Source organism: Ambystoma mexicanum, chromosome 7q, assembly GCF_040938575.1.
Source record: "Ambystoma mexicanum isolate Mex_15411 chromosome 7q, UKY_AmexF1_1, whole genome shotgun sequence".
Lineage (NCBI taxonomy): Eukaryota > Metazoa > Chordata > Amphibia > Caudata > Ambystomatidae > Ambystoma > Ambystoma mexicanum.
The window spans coordinates 1,029,687,225-1,029,707,306 of NC_090941.1; positions in this window are offsets into that span (position 1 = coordinate 1,029,687,225).

Sequence of the window (20,082 nt, forward strand, 5' to 3'; positions counted from 1 at the left end):
ATCAAGGCAGCCATCCAATCAGCAAGCACGAACATATGCACAGAACTAGCCGCAGTGCGGAATATGATTGGTGAACTGATACGGACAATCATGGACACAAGGCGTACCGAGCAGGCCGGTACCTCCTCAGCTGCAAGTTCGGCCCCATCCAGCCCCGTCCGCAGGTCATCCAGGACCCGGAGGAGTACAGGCAGGGGGGCCCCAGGTTCCGGGACAGGGGGCTGCCAATAGTGCCCGCCCAGTGGACCACTAAAACATTACCCACTTCACCACAGGCACTGGCACTCCTTTGCAGGGATTTCTGGGGGGAGGTTGAGGGGGGATTGGGTGTGTTGGGGTGTTCAGGGGGGAGGGGGGATTGGGTGTGTTGGGGTGTTCAGGGGGGAGGGGGGATTGGGTGTGTTGGGGTGTTCAGGGGGAGGGGGGATTGGGTGTGTTGGGGTGTTCAGGGGGGAGGGGGGATTGGGTGTGTCATAACTTTTCAGAAGCACAATACACTTTTTCGTTTATCACAAACCAAATGTGTGGACATTGCTCATTGTGTATGTGTGCTTTTTTGTTGTGCAGTCTACAGTGTGCATATACCAGACACACACAGTGCCCCAAGTGCCATCCACATGTTACACGCACACGCTGTGTGTGCTAGAAGTATTGGTCAATGAGATTCTGACGCATTTCACGCCCATCCTGTGCATCGCTGCCTCCTTGAGGTGCTGCCCCATCCCCACCCTCATCATCCTCATCATCAGGTGGTTGCAGTTCTGCGTCAGGGGGCATAGGCACGTTACTTCTGACGCACATATTGTGTAGCATGACACATGCCATGACGATCTTCGCAACCTTCTCATGGCGGTACAGGAGTGCCCCGCCAGACCTGCTGAGGCAGCGGAAACGTGCCTTCAGTAGGCCAAAGGCCTGCTCTATCACCACACGGGTACGTGCATGGGCACGGTTGAAGTCCTCCTCATGCTGGTTCTGTGGGTTCCGGACTGGTGTAAGGAGCCACCTCTTCAGGGGATAGCCTGCATCACCTGTAAATGGGCAACAATGTATGTGTCAGGAATGAGATCGCTTTCTGAACATGACGCGCCAGCATGCCTTGCATTCAACTGTTACTTTGCACCAAATTTAGTTGTGCTAATGGATTCACACTATGCAACCGGTATATGTTCATGGCTCTCATGTACTGTTTTGCATGCCAAGACACAATGCAGGGGGGACAATTGCCTTGTGAGTGCCCATCCACTGTGTCCGTTCAGGCCGTTACTTTATGTGACCGGGCACGTGTCCTGTGATGTCAAAGCTCACATGATTGCAACATTGCTGTCTGGCTCATTATGACCCCAGGGAACAATACTGGTGTCAATGGGGGGAGTTTGTGGGTCTTGCTGTCTGTGTAGTGGTGCATTGATGTTCCTGTCCGACATGTGCCTCCTTTGTGCGCAGTTATGGGGGACAGGCCTTTCAGTTGATGGTGTTTGGTGACGTGCATATAGGTGCGTTCCTTTGGAGTCAATGTGGTCACATTTCATACAATGCACTTGCAGATGGTTGTGTCATGGTTGGGGTACACTTTCATTCACATGTTAGGGCTGATTAGATCAGGCATCATGTATACAGTTGTCAGATGATGTGAGTGCTGCCTCAGGGTATGATCTGGCTACTGCTAGTCACAGCCATGTGACATATGCATCATTCCCCCCCCCCCTTTCTGCCAGGTGAAATATGCATTGGTACGTCGATCACCTACACACTTCGCATTTCCATGCTCATGACATTAGACTCACCGAGTAGGCAGGATCTTGGGCCTGCATGTCGCTCCATGTAGCGTGGTATTGTGGAGTTCCGAAGGACCATTGAATCATGGGTTGATCCGGGGAATCGGGCACAACAATGTGTGAAGATCCTGTTGGAGTCGCAGACCATTTGCACGTTGATTGAGTGAAATAGTTTACGGTTGCGGTATGGTACCTCCATGGCATGTGGGACCACCAATTCAACATGGGTGCAGTCGATGGCACCAATGCAACCAGGTATGCCAGCTAGTGCATGGAAATCCACTTTGGTGTTGGCAATCTCCTGGGCAGACCGTGGCAATGAGATGTGGTCTTCTGTGTGCTTGAGGAGGGCATCGAGCACTTGGATCAGTGTACGTGAGAATAATGGTTGGGATATGCCATGCAAGTGGCCCACTGTGTGCTGGTAGGTGCCTGTGGCCAGGAAGTGGAGCATGGACACGACCTTCAGTAGGGACGGGATGGCGGTGGGTGTTTCTATCATGCTGACGATGTCGTTGTGTATCATGTGCACAATGTTGGGGATGGTGTCCCGGTCCAGTCGGTACAGGGTGTGGATCTGCTCTGCGGTGAGGTTGAATGGACTGGCTCTGATGCGTGGGATTGGGGGCTGCCTGCGTGGTGCCACTGGCTGTGCTGGTGGGGCTTGCTGGCCCTGCCTTGCCCTCCTTCTCCTCCTGCGTCTCCTCTGTGCAGCTTGTTGTTGTTGTTGTTGTTGCAGTTGTAGCACTCGCATTGCTATCAGGTCCTCCAGCCCCAACATTGCTAGTCCTATTGGTATCATTGTGGAGTGTGACTGGGGCTGGTAGGGGTGGGGTGTGCTCTTTTTGCACTGGGAGAGTCTGTATTGCCTCCACCTGTGCTGATTCTGTGCACCTGTGGCAGCTGGGAACACTGCACATGGCCATTTACGGTTGGTTCGCAATGGCGGAATTAGCGCCATGGCGGTAAGGTACTTTACGGCCTTGGCGATGACGTTAGGGCCATGTCCGCTTGGTTTGTGATCTGCGTAGCTTTGCGCCATGCCGGTATTTACGGCATGATGGGTCGCGCGCGCGACCTTGGTGCTGTTAGCGGCACCGTAAACTACGATGTCGCTAATTGCGCTTTCGCGGGTCATAATCGGACCTAGTGGAAAACGATGCCGGTATTCATTTACCGGCATCGTTTTCCGCTTACCGCCTGGGTCGTAATGAGGGCCTTAATGTTAAGGGAGCGAAACAAGGTTCCAAGACGCACAGACAGAAAGGGGTAAGAGTTAACCCTTTCCAATACTCCATGCAAGATGGGGTGTACTGGGTCTGTGGTTTTAGGTGACTATATAAAGTTAATGGCAACTTTACCTGTTCCTGGGGGACAGTAGTCAGCCCCAGAAAAATTGAGTCAGTGGGAAGTCTCAAAGACAACCCTTTGTCACTGCACTGAAGGTGCTGTGTAACACACACAGAAAGTGGTGCACATGGAGTAGGTGAGGCTCCAGTGCCCAAGACCACACAGAACGTCGAAATACACATAGCAAAACACATGCAAGAGTGGGAAAAAAAGGCTCACACTCTTACCAGGTGAGAAAAATAAATCCTAGAAATCCAGCAAAGCTGCTGGGGGACTCTTTAGGTAAGGGGAATCAACCATTTATGAGAATTCTCCCTAAGACTCGCCCCCCTCACCTCCAGACTAAGGGACAGGAAGATTCAATCCACTCCTGGATGAATCTCTACCTCTAGTCAGTTATAAACATCATAGAGAGACCATCAGCATTTTGGTGGTGACATCCTGCTCTGTGCTCAATGGTAAAATCAAACCCTTGCAGGCAGATTGACCATTTGAGCAGTTTTGGGTTTTCCCCTTTCATTTGCATTAAGCATCTCAAGGGTTGGTGGTCAGTTTGAATCACAAAAGTAGATCCATACAAGTATGCTCTACACTTCTTCAGACTACACACAATGGCAAATCATTCACGCTCTATGGTTGCCCACCTTGTTTCTGGTTCCTTCAGTTTCCTACTGATGAAGCAAATGGGGTGCTCCCTACCTTTCTCATCCAGTTGACTAAGGACTGCACCTATAACTATATTGGAGGCATCTGTCTGCACAATGAAGGGTTGGTGATAATCAGGAGCTCTTAGGACTGGAGCTTGACAAAGGGCTTTCTTCAGGCTTTCAAAGGCTTGAGTGCACTCCTCATTCCATCTAACCTTTTTAGGGAATTCTGGAGAGGAGATCAAATTCAAGGGAGAAGCTATGGTCCCATAGTTTGCTATGAAATTCCTGTTGTACCCAGTGAGACCTACGAAAGCTCTCACTTGGGTTTGAGTAGTAGGAGTGGCCCAGTTTTGCACAGCTAGTACTTTGCTGTGCAATGGCCTTATTTCACCTCCTCCTACCTCATGACCAAGGTAGACCACTTTACTCTTAGCAATTTGACATTTGCTTGCCTTTATGGTCAGATGGGCCTGCTCAAGAGCCTGCAAAACATGTCCTAGGTGATCAAGATGTTATTTCCATGTAGGGCTGAACACTGCAATGTCAGCTGGGGAGCAGGTGTATGTGGATCTAGGTCACCTGGCCTAAGCCCCACCCACCTGGTGCATTCCTGGTTTCTGCTCTTTTTCACCACTTAGCAAGCCCCGCCCACCTGGTGCCTTCCTGCTTGCCGCTCTTTTCCCTACTTAAGGAGTCCTCCAGCGCTCTTTTCCTTTGCAGCTGAGGAGTAGGTGTAAGTGGATCTAGGTCACCTGGCCTAAGCCCCGCCCACTTTGTGCCTTCCTGGTTGCCGCTCTTTTTCACCACTTAGCAAGCCCCGCCCACCTGGTGCCTTCCTGCTTGCTGCTCTTTTTCCTACTTAAGGAGCCCTCCAGCCTCTTTTCCTTTGCAACTGGGGAGCAGGTGTAAGTGGATCTAGGTCACCTGGCCTAAGCTCCGCCCACCTGGTGCCTTCCTGGTTACTGCTCTTTTTCACTGCTTAGCAAGCCCCGCCCCTGGTGCCTTCCTGCTTGCTGCTCTTTTCCCTACTTAAGGAGTCCACCATCCTCTTTTCCTTTGCAGCTGGGGAGCAGGTGTAAGTGGATCTAGGTCATCTGGCCTATGCCCTGCCCACCTGGTACCTTCCTGGTTGCAGCTCTTTTTCATCACTTACCAAGCCCCGCCCACCTGGTGCCTTCCTGCTTGCCACTCTTTTCCCTACTTTGCAGCTGGGGAGCAGGTGTAAGTGTGTTACTACTGACTTCTGCAATTGTATTCACTCTCCCCTCTTGCTTCTCCACTCTTTTTGACTGCTTACTCTCTGTTCTCTCCTCCCCTCCCCTCACTCTTTTCCTTTCTCCTCCCTCCCCTAACCCTTTTCCTTTCTCCTCCCCTCCTCTCCTTACTTTCTTCTATGCACTTACTCTATCAGAATTGTCCCTGGACCTAGTATGATAGCAGCCTCGTCTGTCGCTCCCCCATCCCCTTACTGCCCCCCCTCCAGCACTATCTGAATTGTCGTCAGGCCTAGCACGATAATCGCTTGTTTTGTTCCTCCCCTCCCTTTCTGCACCCATCTCCCTCCCCTTTAGTTTTCTCCGACTCTACCAGAAATGTCGTCAGGCCTAGTATGTTAGTCGCCTGTCTGTTTCCATTTCCTTCCCACTCGCCCCATCCCTTCCTTATCTATGTCTTAGCTCTTGCACTATCCGAAATGTCGTCAGGCTGAGTACGATAGTTAATTGCACATCCTTACTGTTCATGCCCTGTAAGAATGTCGTTGTATTTTCCCTTGTTCCTTCCCTTGCCTTGAAGCGCTTTGAAACACATTGTGTATAGGCACTATATAAATAAACTATCATATCATATCCAAGTATGCCATGCAGAAGTCCTCCATCCCATACATAACTTGATTAACCATCCTTTGAAATGTAGCAGGTGCATTCTTCAGTCCAAAAGGCATTACCTTAAACTGGTAGAGGCCTGCTGGGGTATAAAATGCAGTTTCTCCCTGGCATGGTTTGTTAGTGCTATTTGACAATAGCCTGAGGTTAGGTCAAATGTACTGAGGTACTTGGCTGAACCAAGTCTATCCACCAGCTCATCTGTCCTTGGAAAAGGATGGGCATCAGTCTTAGTGACTGCATTTAGAGCTCTATAGTCCACACAGAATCTCAACTCCTTGGATCCTGCCTTTGGTACTAGAACAACTGGCCTAGACCATGGACTAGTAGAGGACTCTATAACCCTGAGATCAAGCATCTTGTTGACCTCTCCTTTGATGTGGGATCTCACATGTACTGACATTCTGTAACCCCTGCTTTTGACAGGTAAACAGTCACCAGTGAGAATATCATGCTGGCCCCAAGGGGTCAAGCCTGGTGATAGAGAAAACAGGGAGGAAAACTGATTCATGTACACATTTGCACTCCTCCTGTTATTCAGAAGTCACCTGAAAAGAGAGATTAACTCCTATCTGTTCATCTAAAGGTTGGCTTCTGAGGAGGCCAGGTAGAGGTTTACTCTCCTCTTCCTCTTGAGCTGAAGCTAGAAGCAAAGCTCCTTCATCCTGTCTCGAGACATAAGCCTTTAAACGGTTGGTGTGACTGACTCTGGGAGACTCCTTAGGTCTGCCTAAGTCCACCAGATAGTTCACCTCTCCAAGTTTGCCCACAACCTTGAAGGGTCCTATCCACTTGTCCTGAAAGGCCCTCTGCCGTGTTGGCACCATAACTAGTACAAGCTGGTCTTGAGACAACTCAACCATGTTGGCCTTCTGGTCATGCCAATGTTTGACCAGAGACTGACCTGCTTTCAAGTTATCACTTGCTTCTGCCATCATGTGTGACATTCTCCTTTGGAGACCTATCACATAGTCAGTCACTCTGAGTGTCTTGGGGGACGGAGCACTCTCCAACCCCTCCTTGATCAAGGCCAATGGACTTCTGACTGGATGGCCATAGAGAAGCTCAAAGGGACTGTAACCAACTCCCTCCTGAGGGACCTCTCTATATGCAAAGAGAAGGCATGGCAGTAGAAGGTCCCACTTTTTCTTAAGGGGTTCCTCTAAAGCACCTATCATGCTCTTCATAGTATGATTAGATATCTCTACCAGTCCATTTGTCTGTGGATGGTAGGTTTAGAGAACTTGTAAGTGACACCACAGTTTCTCCACATGGTTTTCATGTAGTGGGACATAAAATCGGATGCCCTGTCGGATATCACTTCCTTAGGAAACCCTACTCTGGTAAAAATACCAAGTAGAGCCTTAGCCACAGCCTGAGCCATAACAGTTCTCATAGGTGTGGCTTCTGGGTATCTTGTAGCATGGTCTACTACAACCAGGATAAACCTGTTCCCTGAAGATGTGGGAAGATCAAGGGGACCAACAATGTCAATGCCCACCCTCTCAAAAGGAACTCCCACCACTGGGAGTTATGGAAGGGACCCGTTAAGGGACTTCAGAGCTAATAACGGTACCGCAAATTGCGGTACCGTTATTAGCTCCATCCCCATTCCCATTGAGCCCTATGGGGGCTCGAATGAGAATGGGGAATGGTTCCCGGAATGGGGACTTACTGGGTCCTCCAAGGTTGGAATGACCCGGTAAGTCCCTATTTCAGGAACCCGGAATGCAGTAAGGGGGTAGCCATGGCGCTAATAGCGTCATGGCTACCACCTACCGCGTAATGAGGCCCAGTGTCTTCTTCCAGATCTGATTCTTCAGATGCTGGTTCAACCACACAAGGTTGCATCTCACACTCTGCCTGAGCAGGTGGAGTAGTCACAGGAGTGTCTTTGGACAATCTTGGTGATGTCCTTGTTGGTAGCACAGGGGTGCTATCTGACTTTTTCCTGTAGGTCTTGGGTTTCTCCTTTGCCTCTGTTTTTCTAGAAATGGCAGTGAGCAACTCCTGTGGAGTGGGAGTGATATTTTCTTCTATCATCTCCACTGGAGAGCCTATCAAGGTTCTCTCCCTTGTAGACCTTGTGAGCTCCTGTTTCCTTTTACTGGTAGGCCTGGGGGTGCTTGACACAACTCCAAGAGTTTTAAGGTCATTACCCAACAGGACTCTCCCAGGCACTTCACTCTGCGCACTAACAGGTATCTTGACAGTCATATCATTACACTGGATGAGAGCTGGTAACCGGGGAAGCATTTGCACAGGGCCTCCAGCTAACTTGGTGAGGCATTTGGGTGCCTTAGCAACATCCTCCACCTTGAAAAATGATTCATCCACCACAGTTATGCTGGCTCCAGTGTCTCTGATGGCAGGCGTTTCCTGACCAATCACAAGAACACAATCTTTATAATACTCTTTGGTATTATCTGAGATGGAATTATAGACATCTAGATTCTGTGGTTCCCACAAGCCCAGGGACAGTAAAGAAACACTGGCTGAGACTCTCATGGGTTCATCAGGCAGTAGGTGAAGGTTTCCACTTCCCTTAGGTACTTCTTCCTCTGGGGAGAAGGCTAGGGAGACAGTGCGGACCCCTGAAGGTTTAGCCTTACATCTGGGATCCCCTTTCACATGGTCAGTTGACCTCCAAACATAACATTTCCCAAATGTTTTGATGAATGGGGGTTTGTTCTGACCTCCATCTGGTTTGGGTCCAGATGGTGCACTAGCCTGATTTGGTTTCCCTTGTGGTTTACCCTTATGTTGTTGTGTGTGGCCCTCTTTTGGATGGGAGGTATTCGAATTCTCCTTGTTATCTTTCTTTGGTTGTTTCCCCTCATCCTTTTTCTGAATAGCCCCCGAATCCTTGTGAGTAGCCCTGTTGGCAACACACAAGTCAGCAGCCTTAGCTAGCTTCTTTGGATCTATCTCCTTATAATCTGCAAAGTGCTGTCTGAGCTCAGGAGAGCAGGCATCAAAAATAGACTCCAACATAGCAAGATTTCTCATTCCTTCATAAGTGTTTACTCTGTAACCCTTAATCCAACATCTAAGTTTTTCAAACGTTCACATACATAGGTAGCCCAAGGGGTACCATCATGCTTTTTGAGGGTCCTAAACCTCTTAAGGTACTGGGAAGAAGTCTTCCTGAATCTAGCAATTAAAGCTAGCTTCACACACTCATAATTCATCCTATCCAACTCCATCACAACATCAGATGCAACAGTGGGTAGCCTAAAGAAGAGCCAGGGAAGCAACTGATTCCCTGTGAGACCTTGAATACCATGGTTATATTCAAACATTGCCAACCATCCTCTAAAATGTCAAGCTTAACCTCATACATACCCACAATTTCTTTAGGCATACAGGGTCTCTTAGGACTGGAAGCCCTAGAAGACTCTGGGAGAGAAGCATTTTCAAGAGACAATATTTTCATTTCAAGCTCATGATTAAACTCCATTTTTCTGAGCTTAAGTTCTTGGTGCTTTTGTTCAGTTTGAGCATTTAAACGTTTGAATTTCAGTTCAAACCTCATTTTCTCTAGAGCAATGAATTCAGGGCTGAGTGTAGGACCTGTGGGGTCCCAGTGGACAAGGGTTGAGGTTGCTGAGCAGGCAGGGGGCCAGGGATGCCTATATTAAAAGATACACCTTCCTCTTCCAACTCATCATTAATAGACAAAGTATCATCCTCAATACTTTCCACATTTGCTAGAGAGTCAGGTATTTCAGACCCACTCCTTAGACTTCGACTCTTTAACAACTTTTCAACTAATTCAATATTTCTGCCTTTGGCAGAGAGTTTCCTTTCTTTACACATGTTTCTTAAATAATCAGCAGTGTAATTCAGGAGGGTCTCCTGACTGTGGCTTTCCATATCAGACATGATTATTGTTTCTTTTTGGTGATGTTAGCCTTGTGGTTAGTTGATCCAAGGTAATAGCAGCAGTACCTGTTGATTTTGCCTAATTTCTAATAACGTTGTCTTTCCCTCCTTTTTAAATTGCTCGAGTGCCATTTTGCTCCCACTTCGTTTTGTGAGCTTAACTTGTTGGGAATTCAAGGGGTGTGGTGTATTTATGATTATGATTTTGATCTTGCTTAGAATAGTGAAATGTAATACAACTGTTGAGTAAATAAATATATATTCTTTTACTTTGAAACCTTGAGTTAGTGTTTGCCTGAATCATAGTAATTGCTGTCCTTTGTGTAACTATTTGTACTGCTCACTTACTCTTGAGATAAGTCTGGCTGCTCCGCTACTGCTACCACTTTAACTGTGTAGTACAGGCTTGTACCAAAGGTGAAATTGTACTGTCACTTGTAGTCTTAATTGTGTGTAGTGTTCCCAAAGGGTACTGCATATCATTCTGCCTAATACTCTGGGTGCGGTTTATAGTGATTGTTTTGAAAAGAAAAGTTTCGAATCACTAAAGCCTAGAAACAAAAGTTTTGAAAACAAAAGCTTTGACAAGCTATATTTAACATGCAAAAGTGCATTTCTATTGAAACCAATATGTCAACAATAGACATGGACTGGTTTCCATAGAAATGCACTTTTGCATGTTAAAAGTAGCATCTCAATGCTTTATTTGTAACTTTAAAACATTACATGGAGCTGTCCAGTGCTGATGTTTCAGCACTGCCCAGCCCCTTGTTACGTTTTAAAGTTTTTGTGTATATTGGGGGGGGGGTTCCCCCCCACCCTCCCAACCCCCAGGCCACTGCTCCCACCCCTCAACCCTAACCCAAGCCCCAACCCTAACACTAAACCCTAGCCCTGGCCCCAACCCTAACCCTAACCCCAATGTACCCCTTAAACTAACCCAAACCCCAACCCTGACCCTATTTTAACACTTAAACTAACCCTAGCCCCAACCCAAACCCCAACCCTAACCCTAAGCCCTAACCCTAGCCCCAACCCTAACTCTAACCCTAACCCAAATTTAACCCCTAAACTAACCCAAGCCCCAAACCAACCCTATTTTAACACTTAAACTAACCCTAGCCCTAACCCTAAACCCAAACCTAACCCCCAACCCTAACCCTAACCCTAATGTAACCCCCCAATGTGACCCTTAAACTAACTCAATCCCCAACCCCAACCCTAACCCTGGCCCCAGCCCTGCACTAATACTTACCAGGGTCGGACTGGGACAAGAAATAGGCCCGGTCACCCAAAAGAAAGTGGCCCACCCCTCGCCTCATAACCCTTGCCCTCTGATGACATCACCAGAAGTGATGTACTTTGACCCCACCCCCAAGTGACATCACGGGAAGCGATGAAGTGGCATCAAATAGCATTCTTCCTAAGTACACTAAATTACTGTGAATCCAAGCAGACGTCCAAGGCCAAAAGATAATGTTATTGTATAGCAATTACGCTTAAGCTATTTTTATAGAACAAATATGCATACAATATCTCCCAGCCTGTGTTGGTACTCATTTATCTACCTAAGAAAAATGAAAGGCTTTTTGAAAAATAAAAAAATGGAAAAAAAAGATGTTTTTTTTTTTCCCAAACCGGCCCAGGCATGGTCAGAAACCGGCTCCCACTCCCCAGGGACGATTTTGGCCCGGCCACAGGCCGAAATGCCGAGGGGCCAATCCGAATCTGATACTTACCTTCATTTAGAAACCATATTCGAATTTATTTCGGAAGAATGTCTTTTAGAAAGAATGGCTTTTCGAAAAGATGTATTCTCAGGATTTACATTCGAAACTTTGGGCTTCGAAAAAATGACTAGGTACCTGGGGGGCGTACTCTGTCACCCTTCTTCTGTACTAAGAATCAACTTCTTCCTGGTTCATGCTGGATCGTGTAGTACATGTTGCAGAGGTGTTATAGTACTCAGTGTTAATAAGGATTACCCACCGGAGTCACATCAGTTCTCACCAACGCAAGTGTTTTGGATTTCTAACAAAGACCGTCATCAGTCTCAACCAACGCAATTGTCACCACCAGGGTTTTTTAGCATTTGCTTTTCCCTGGTCTGGGGCAGGCTCTCTGGAGTCCCTGCTGCCGGGCAGACTGATTACTTGGCAAGGTGGCCTCCGGGGGAGCCCGACCTTATCACTTCATGCAGAAAGGAACTAAAGGAAAGAAGAACACGGTCAGAACCAAGAGAGAGAGAGAAGAAAAGACATCTCATCTGAACAATCTGAGGAAGACCTTTCAGAGACCTCAGGTGAGGAGTGGGCTAGTGAGAAGGGTAATGAGCTTGTCAACTAACCTGTTGAATGTGAGAACAGCAGCCAGACTGTTTTAAGGGGTCCAATCCCTGTCCTTGAGAAACATGATCTTTGACTTCTGAAATCACACCAAAGTGCATAGCGCTGCGGGAAGTGCCAAAGACGGGAGGGAGAGAGTGGTTCAGAGAGCATAAAGATGTCCACACTAACCCACCTCCTACCCTCATCCAAAGTATCAAAGGACCTTTTACTAAGCAACCCACTGACGTGATGCTACTCCTTTTAGCAAAGTGTTGCCCTTTGATTCCTGTTCATAGGACAGCTTCCCGCTGAATGGCTGTCTCACGGGAGAGAGCTGTTGCCCTATCTCACAATGGGTCAAAGGGAGGAAGCCCTGAGCGTTACATTCTTGCGGGGAGCAGCAGAGCGAGCCTGGTCGGGGTGATAGACACAACCAGTCCACAGCTGGGGTAGGCCCTGTGAGAAACCTGAGGATATCCTCCTGAGTAGACCTCGATAATCCCTTATTCAGGTGGACAGGTAACGGCTGATGCTCTCAGATCCCAACCTGGGGGTGGACGACCGAGGGAGGATCATCTGGGTAGGGGAGCCTGGGGTTATACTCAGGGAATTGCCCCAGGTGAGATGTGGTATTGTACCGGGAAAGAAGGAGAGGAGGATGATACACCAGAGGGCTTTTTAGGTTATAATACATTTATCCACCTTCCCCTGGTTGAAACTAGCTTATGCAAATCTACCATCCCCTCTGTATATAACCAATACCCTAGGATCTCAGTGGAGACACTTAAAGATATGTGTACAGACAGAGACCTCAGTTGTAAATGAAAGAACAGTGAATTGATCCAAAGCTTGCTGGATCACCAAACTATTGTGAGTAGGCCTGTAACGCCTACTCCTGATATGAATATGTCTGAAGAGGATACGAGACAAAGTATAGCCCTAAGTCCTCATCTCCCAAGAGGTGAAGAGTCTGAGGGATCGGAGGAAATAGGAATGCCTAGCTGTCCACCTCCAATTCTTCCAGCCTCACTCCTACCTTTTCCAAACATAACACCAGAAATTGTTCTGGAAATTGAAAAGATGAAAATCCAACTAGAATTCAGAAAGCTGGAAAGGCAATCAGAAATGTGGGGAAAAGAACTTCAGAAAGATCTCCAAATCAGAGAAAAGGATATGCAGCATGAGTATGAAATGAAAAAGTTCTCTTTTGACTCATCTTCCCTTACAGAGTCCTCTTCGCCTGATGCCTGCAGGTTCAGGAAGCCTCGTCTCCCCAAGGATTGGTGAGTGTGTATGATGTGAAGAATTATATTCTGGATTGGTTGGGAACATTTGAGTTTACCTTTAAGGTTCAAGGTATATGTGATTGTGAATGTGTTCCCTGGGTCATCTCTAGGCTCCCCCAGAGTGACTATGATGCTGTGATGGAGTTGAATAATGCTGATAGAGAAGACTACCATATGATATATGATATGTTATGATGTGGCATTTATAACGTGCATGTACACCAGGGATTCTAGGCATGTCAAGACACGGAGGGGGAAACAAGATGGGCAAAATAACGATCTTACTAGGCTTGTGTCATTCAGATCGCACAAGTGCAGGGAAGAGGGAAGGGGAGAAGTGCCAGGGGGGAGGGGACGTGCAGTTAACTCACAAGTGCAGCTAGCGGGTGGCTCATAAGTGCAGAGAGAAGGGACTACAGGGTTGCAGATACAGACCCTTCAGTGCTGGGGAGCCCAGAGGCAGTGTGAGGGCACTAGACATGCAGGAACCTGGGCCTGAGTTCAGAGGGTGACCAGGTGACCAGTGCACAGAGCAGTCAGGTGCATCAGCAAGGGAGAGAAAGAGAGAAAGCAGAAGCGTAAAGGAAGGTCTTGAGTTGCTTCTGGAACCAGAGGTGGTTCTGCTCAAGTTTGAAAGAGGCAGGGAGGCTGATCCAGAGAGAGGCCCCAGCCGAGGAGATAGATCTGCCCCAACTCTCTGCTTGGAGATGCGTCTGACCCTCAGAGAGTTGGAGGTGGATGAGCGGATAGCTCGAGAAGTAAGATGTTTTAGAAGGGAAAGTTGGATGTAGAGCGGTCCCAGGTCCCAGAAAGTCTTGTGAACAATACGGAGGGTCTTGAAGTTGATCCTTGCAGCCACGGGGAGCCAGTGAAAAGATTTCAGAGCTGGAGAGATACGATCCCTGGGCTTGAGGCCAAGGTCAAGTCTCGCAGTACTGTTCTGGATAAGTTGTAAAGGTCGAAGAGTAGAGGCAGGAAGATTTAGAAAGATTCCGTTGCAATGGTCCAGCCTAGAGAGGACCAGAGCTCTGGAGACAGTGAACGTCTGGGAGAAAGTGAGAAACGGAAGAATACCTCTGTTAACTTATCCTCTGGTTAAGTTAGCTCTCATAGCCAGGTTTGGGAAGACCCCTTCCCAATACCTGAAAATGTTCAGAGATCATAAGAAAAAGATGGTGTGTTATGGGCAACTTGGGTGTGTGAGAGCCTGAAAATCTTAGATGCCATAAAGTGAGCACTTATGATGGTATGAGATGTCTGGTCATGCTAGAAATCATTTTTGAGGCCTGTTCAAAGAGCTGAGACAGCACCTGGCTGACTCTAAAGAACTTTACCCTAAGACGTTTGCACTATCCGTTGAGTTGTCGGTAGCCAAGAGGGCTACTCACCAAGATTCTGGGACTCTTCACAAGAAAGAAGAGGGGAGGAAGCATGATGAAGATGAGAAGGATCACTCCAAAAATCCCCCACCAAAGGAGGCCCACACACATCGCAAGGGCAAATTCCCTGATAATCATCATAGGGCTAATGTGAGAATGGTTCCTGGGTTGGGATGACCCGGAATTTTGGAAGGTCCTAATTTGAGTAACTCACATATAGTTCAAGCATTTAGTTTACATATGTATTTGAAAGTAATTATACATGAGATTCACGGGCCGATTCATGGAATAAATGTGCGCCGAAAAGGGGAGCACAAGCATAACAATCGCAGCGCAAGTGTGAAAATCGCAGCACACGCGTGCCAAAGCCACACACATCGATTCATGGAATTCAGTGCGCGTGTAAATCCTGGGATGTGCGCTAAAATCGTGGGTGGCGCACACAGGTGCACATGTCATTAAACGGTGTGTGCTACGCGCACAGGCAAAGCGCACATAGCGCAGCGCACACAAGAAAAGTGGGCGGAACACAGGGCATAACACGCGGAATGGGGAATAACGCGTGAAAATGTGGGCGTTAGGAGGTAAATGCTTGCAACTCCCACACGCGCGCCAACAACACGTATTCATGGAATCGAACAGGGAAAAGGCGTGCACCAAAAAAGACACGCTAATCCGGAAACACGTATGCCAGCAGGAAGCAGGCGTAAGCGGCCCTGCGCAGCATAAAAGTGCACGCAAACAAACAAGCTCAGACGCTACGATGAATATACCGTTCCTCGCAGCAGTGGTCGTTGGACACCGCAGGAGGAGGAGGATAGCCAGGCCCCTTTTGGGATGCCTGATGACCAGGTGTATGGGCGGTACAGGTTTCCACCGCACATAATCCTCGACCTGGTGAGTGAGTGGGAGGATGATCTCACATCACCCACCCTGTGCTTGCAAGCACTGAGCACCTTGGAAAAGGTGCTCAATGTACTGCACTTCTTGGCTACTGGTTCATTTCAGCGGACAAGTGCCATAGTGGAGGGTGTGTCACAGGCCACGCAGTCATGCTGCCTACACCAGGTGTTGGCCATCCTGACTGCACGCCCCTCAGTCCGCAGGCACATATACATGCCCAGAACACCTGCAAAAAGGCAGGTCATGGTCCTGGACTTTTACGGGGTGGCACACTTCCCCAAAGTGTAAGGTGCCATTGATTGCACCCATGTAGCTCTACATCCTCCCATGGCCACTGAGCACATATATCGAAACCGCAAGCACTGGCATTCAATCAACATGCAGGTAGTATGTGATGCCAAGGGAATCATCACTTCAGTATATGCCAACTATCCAGGGTCAAGCCAATGTCACCCCTAAACCGGGACCTGGAAGCTGGGCGGCATGACGACACATGGCTGATTGGTGAATATAAATTCCTGTGCACATGCATGCATGTCAGATACTGAGTAATGTGAAAACCCCACTAATGATAGCCATCATCACCTCCCCAGGGGACAGTGCCTACCCTCTGAGCACCTACATGATGACGCCAATTCGGAACCCCACCACACCACCCGAGGTAAGATACAACACAGCCCATATTGCAACCCGGGGCATAGTGGAGCGCACATTCGGAGTGCTCAAGTCACGCTTTCGCTCCTTGACAGCTCTGGTGGGCAGCTGCTATATGCACCCCCAGTAGTGTGCAGGATCATAGTGGCAGCATGTGTCATGCACAACATTGCAACCCGCCGGGGCGTGCCGGTGGACATAGTGGTGCCCCCACATCCCTAACCACATGCACGGCCGCTGCGCATGGGAGGTGAAAGGGCATGTGGTGAGGCAGCCCGTACCCAGCTGGTGGCAAATTACTTCACCTAAAATCCTACCCCTGCAGAGTGCACACATCCCTGGCACATACCAGCTGACAATCAATGATGATGACAAAAGGGACAGTCAACTGTCACAACTATACCAGCCTGAGATTGTTCACCTGAAAGTGTTACATTGTGTGCATCCCTACCTACTTAAAGACACCCAATGCTGTGTCACAAAATGACACACATTCATGCAGCATGAATGACTACCCCCTTGCAAAATACCACACCAAAATAGTGCCATGTCACCCAACTGTAAGAGGATTCAATTCAACACCACAGCTAAGTCAACACCTAGTCTAGAATACTGAATGAAAACCCTTATTGATATATCTTTATGTCCAGTTCATGCGTTCTGGATGACTACCCCTATATAACACCCCTCTCTTGGAATCCCCCTGACCCCACTGAGCCAAGAAGTAGTTCTGTTTTGCAAGTTAAAAGGTTTATTTGATAATTTAAACAATAGATATATATATCACACTTTATAATAATTTATTAATTGAATATGACACTTAATATGAGCAGTAATCAATAATGGATAGTCTGGCACTAGCACACTTGTGAATAGGAACAGAAGAATAAGGTGGTAGAGAATGCTTTATATAAGTTCAGATGGATGCAATGTTGAATGAAAATGCAGTACAGAAAATACTCAATATGATTTCACCAAAACAATGTAATCACTTTTCTCTGGCAATCCACTCCCCCCTTTATGCAATGCAAGGAAATGGAAGGAAAGCACACAGTTCTCAGAAATGCAATCAAATGTAATTCAGTTCACCCCAGTAAGCTTAGACTACAGAAGTTTGAAACACAGGCCCAAAATGCTTTTATATGTGATAGCAATATATTGGAAAATGTGCTAAAATGATTTTAATTCCCTCTGGAGGTTCAGGGTGAGTGGTATCTAGTTAATATTAGTCCAGGCTCACTCTAGCAATGATTCAGGGATGGTTCTTAAGAGGCAAACAAATTTTTAGCAAGGAAAGCAAAGAAGCTGCTGTTTTCACACGTGGAGAAATTTGCAAATCGCGGTAAATTCGCGAGTGCGTTTTTCGCGATTGCGGCAAAAGTGTATGGAATAGGAATGCGGTTCTAGGTTCGTTGAAAAGCCAAGATTCCCAGCTTTCAGAGGAAAGTTACTGCAAGTCTCTAAGACAAACGGTCACGGAGATATGAGCGATATGGTAAAGGTCGTTTTTCAGATTTGAAATTTTAAAGTTCAAAAAGACAAGTGACAGCTAGCAACTAGAAAATGACAGGTGACAGTTAGGAGGCAGTTCTACTTAGATTAAAATAGATTGAATTATATTATTTTAACTAAGAGATTGGTTCTGCACAGTCTGCTAGGTACTCACAATATATTTTTGAAATAAATGGGCCTCGCCACGGATCTGGTCAGGTTTTCTTCACTCGCCACGGACGGTCTCTGCGCACAGCGTCTGGGTCAGCTCTACTCTGCTGGTCTGGTCTGGGTCTCTGGTTCTGATCAGGTCTGTGGGTCCGTATACAGCGGTCTCCGGTTCAGCTGGTCTCTCTCTGGGTACAACACTGCTCTCTGGCAAATGGCAAGGGTTCTTGCAAAGAATTCAAACAGCTCGCCTGGCTGTAATAGTGGCAATGATTTGAGGCCTGCTAAAGAGGGATTTAGCTTGTAGTTGACCTCTCTGCTACAAATTCTGAAGTAAAGTCTTGGTCTCTGAAGGTGGATAGATTGAAGTCACTATGTTGACTCTCTGAAGGTTGATGGAGGTAAAGTATGGATTTTCCCGGCAGAGCGTCCCGCAGCTAATGGATTTGAAGGTCACTATCTGTCCTGACTGTCTGCTTTTATGTGTTTTGAAAATGGGTGTGTCTGCAGCATCACTAGGCTCTACCCCTCTCCACTTGTCATTGGCCACTTCATCCCCTTCCCCTTGATTGGGGGAATGAAATGAAGTGTCATCATGATGAGGTCTATTTATGGTACAGAGAACCCACCCCTGTCAAATTACACACAATCTATATTTTGACCCAAAAGACATATTTGCACAGGTGCACATTTGTTTAAAATTACATGCACCCATCACATATCACAGGAGGTATACCCTGTCCAAATCTGCTCTTCCTGGGAGCTTGCATTGAGAAATGGCAACATTTTGCACTTTTTAACTGGTTTCGTAATATCGGACATTACCCCAAATGTGCGCAAGGAGTATGGACATTACTTGATGAAGTGTCAGATTTTTAACATGCATACATTTTAAGTAATACCCTCTTAACTGCTAGCTTGCCCCCAGATCATACCACCGGTTCTAAAAACCTCTTAAAATGTGGGCAGAAAAATCACAAGAATTATGGTATCATTTAAATAATTTTCACAAGTCCGCTCTATGAATGATCCATCTTTTTAGAGTTATGTTCTGGCCCCAAAGGGGTGTGGTTTCCCCCCAGCACAAGGTTGAATTTCTGGTTTTTCCAGTTCTGCCAAGCCAGCTTGCTCTCACAGGCAGTGCTCCTCCCCTTTCCTTCCAGGAGGAAGCCACTTTTACGGCCCCCATAATAAAACATTTGCCTGAGTCAGGACAGGGCTTTGTTCAATTTCCTGCAGAGCCCAGGTAATTCAATCAGAGAAGTGTCATATCCCTTTTGGTGGGAGTAGCAAAAGGCAGCTAAGCCTGGGAACACAGCTGTTGTGCAAGTCTCATCTCCTGTCGGGGGTAGCTGGTGGGCAGAATTCAGTTCCTTAAGCCAGGCCCCAGCTAATGTCACTTTTAGTTACCCAGTTTTCTGCATTCAAATAAAATTAACCATTTTTACATATGCAGCTAGAATGCTGATTCTAAGTTTAAAACTATGACATTTAAACAATTGCAACCTATGTGACACTCAAAAGTAGGTCACTCATTTCTTTTAAACATTTAGATTTTTAGTGTCTTTCAGTCCAAATTTACTTAAACTGCTGAAATCCACAGCTCAGCCAGTCTTGTTATAAACCTTCAAGTCACTTCAGAATATAACTTTACATTGTATCCACCTCTCAGTAAGTCTTTCTTTGGCCTGCTTTGGGTTCATTTATTCAGTTTTACACAAAAAAAAAGTCTGGTGTTGTTTTAAAACGCCGGCTTTCTGATAGTGGTGAGTACTGGTAATGCACCCATTTTTGGGATTTAAGAAAATGAATTCCCCACAATTCTAGGTTGCTTTTGGCAATCGGCATTGCCATTCCGAATGGTTTCAGGCTACTGTGTCGGTAGTCCAATGGTGGTTTTAGGCAGTGCCCTTCTGTGCCCATAACATCGGCAAAAATGAGTGGCAGCCTATTCTTCATGCATTTCCCTGTGCATTTTCTGGGAAGCTCTGGCCGTCATGATGTTGTCAATGCCAGTACTGCACAGTTTTTGAGGTAGGGCTCGGATGCATGGGTAAAAACATCCCACAAGCCCCCCTCTTGCGATGGCCATTCTGTTTCACTGATGGGACTCGCAAGACCTGGGATGTTTCCTCATCTTCTTCCAATAGATGGCACAGTTCAGCATCTTTTCCTCCATCCGGTCGGATCGATCGGTTCTCCTCGCCGGTCCTGATGGGAGTATTGGGCGGTACACTGGGCCCCTTGCGTCTCTGCTCCCGGTCTCCGGATCGTCCTCCTTGGCCAGCCTGCAGGTTTTCCTTCTCCTAGGACGACAAAGGAAGAGCG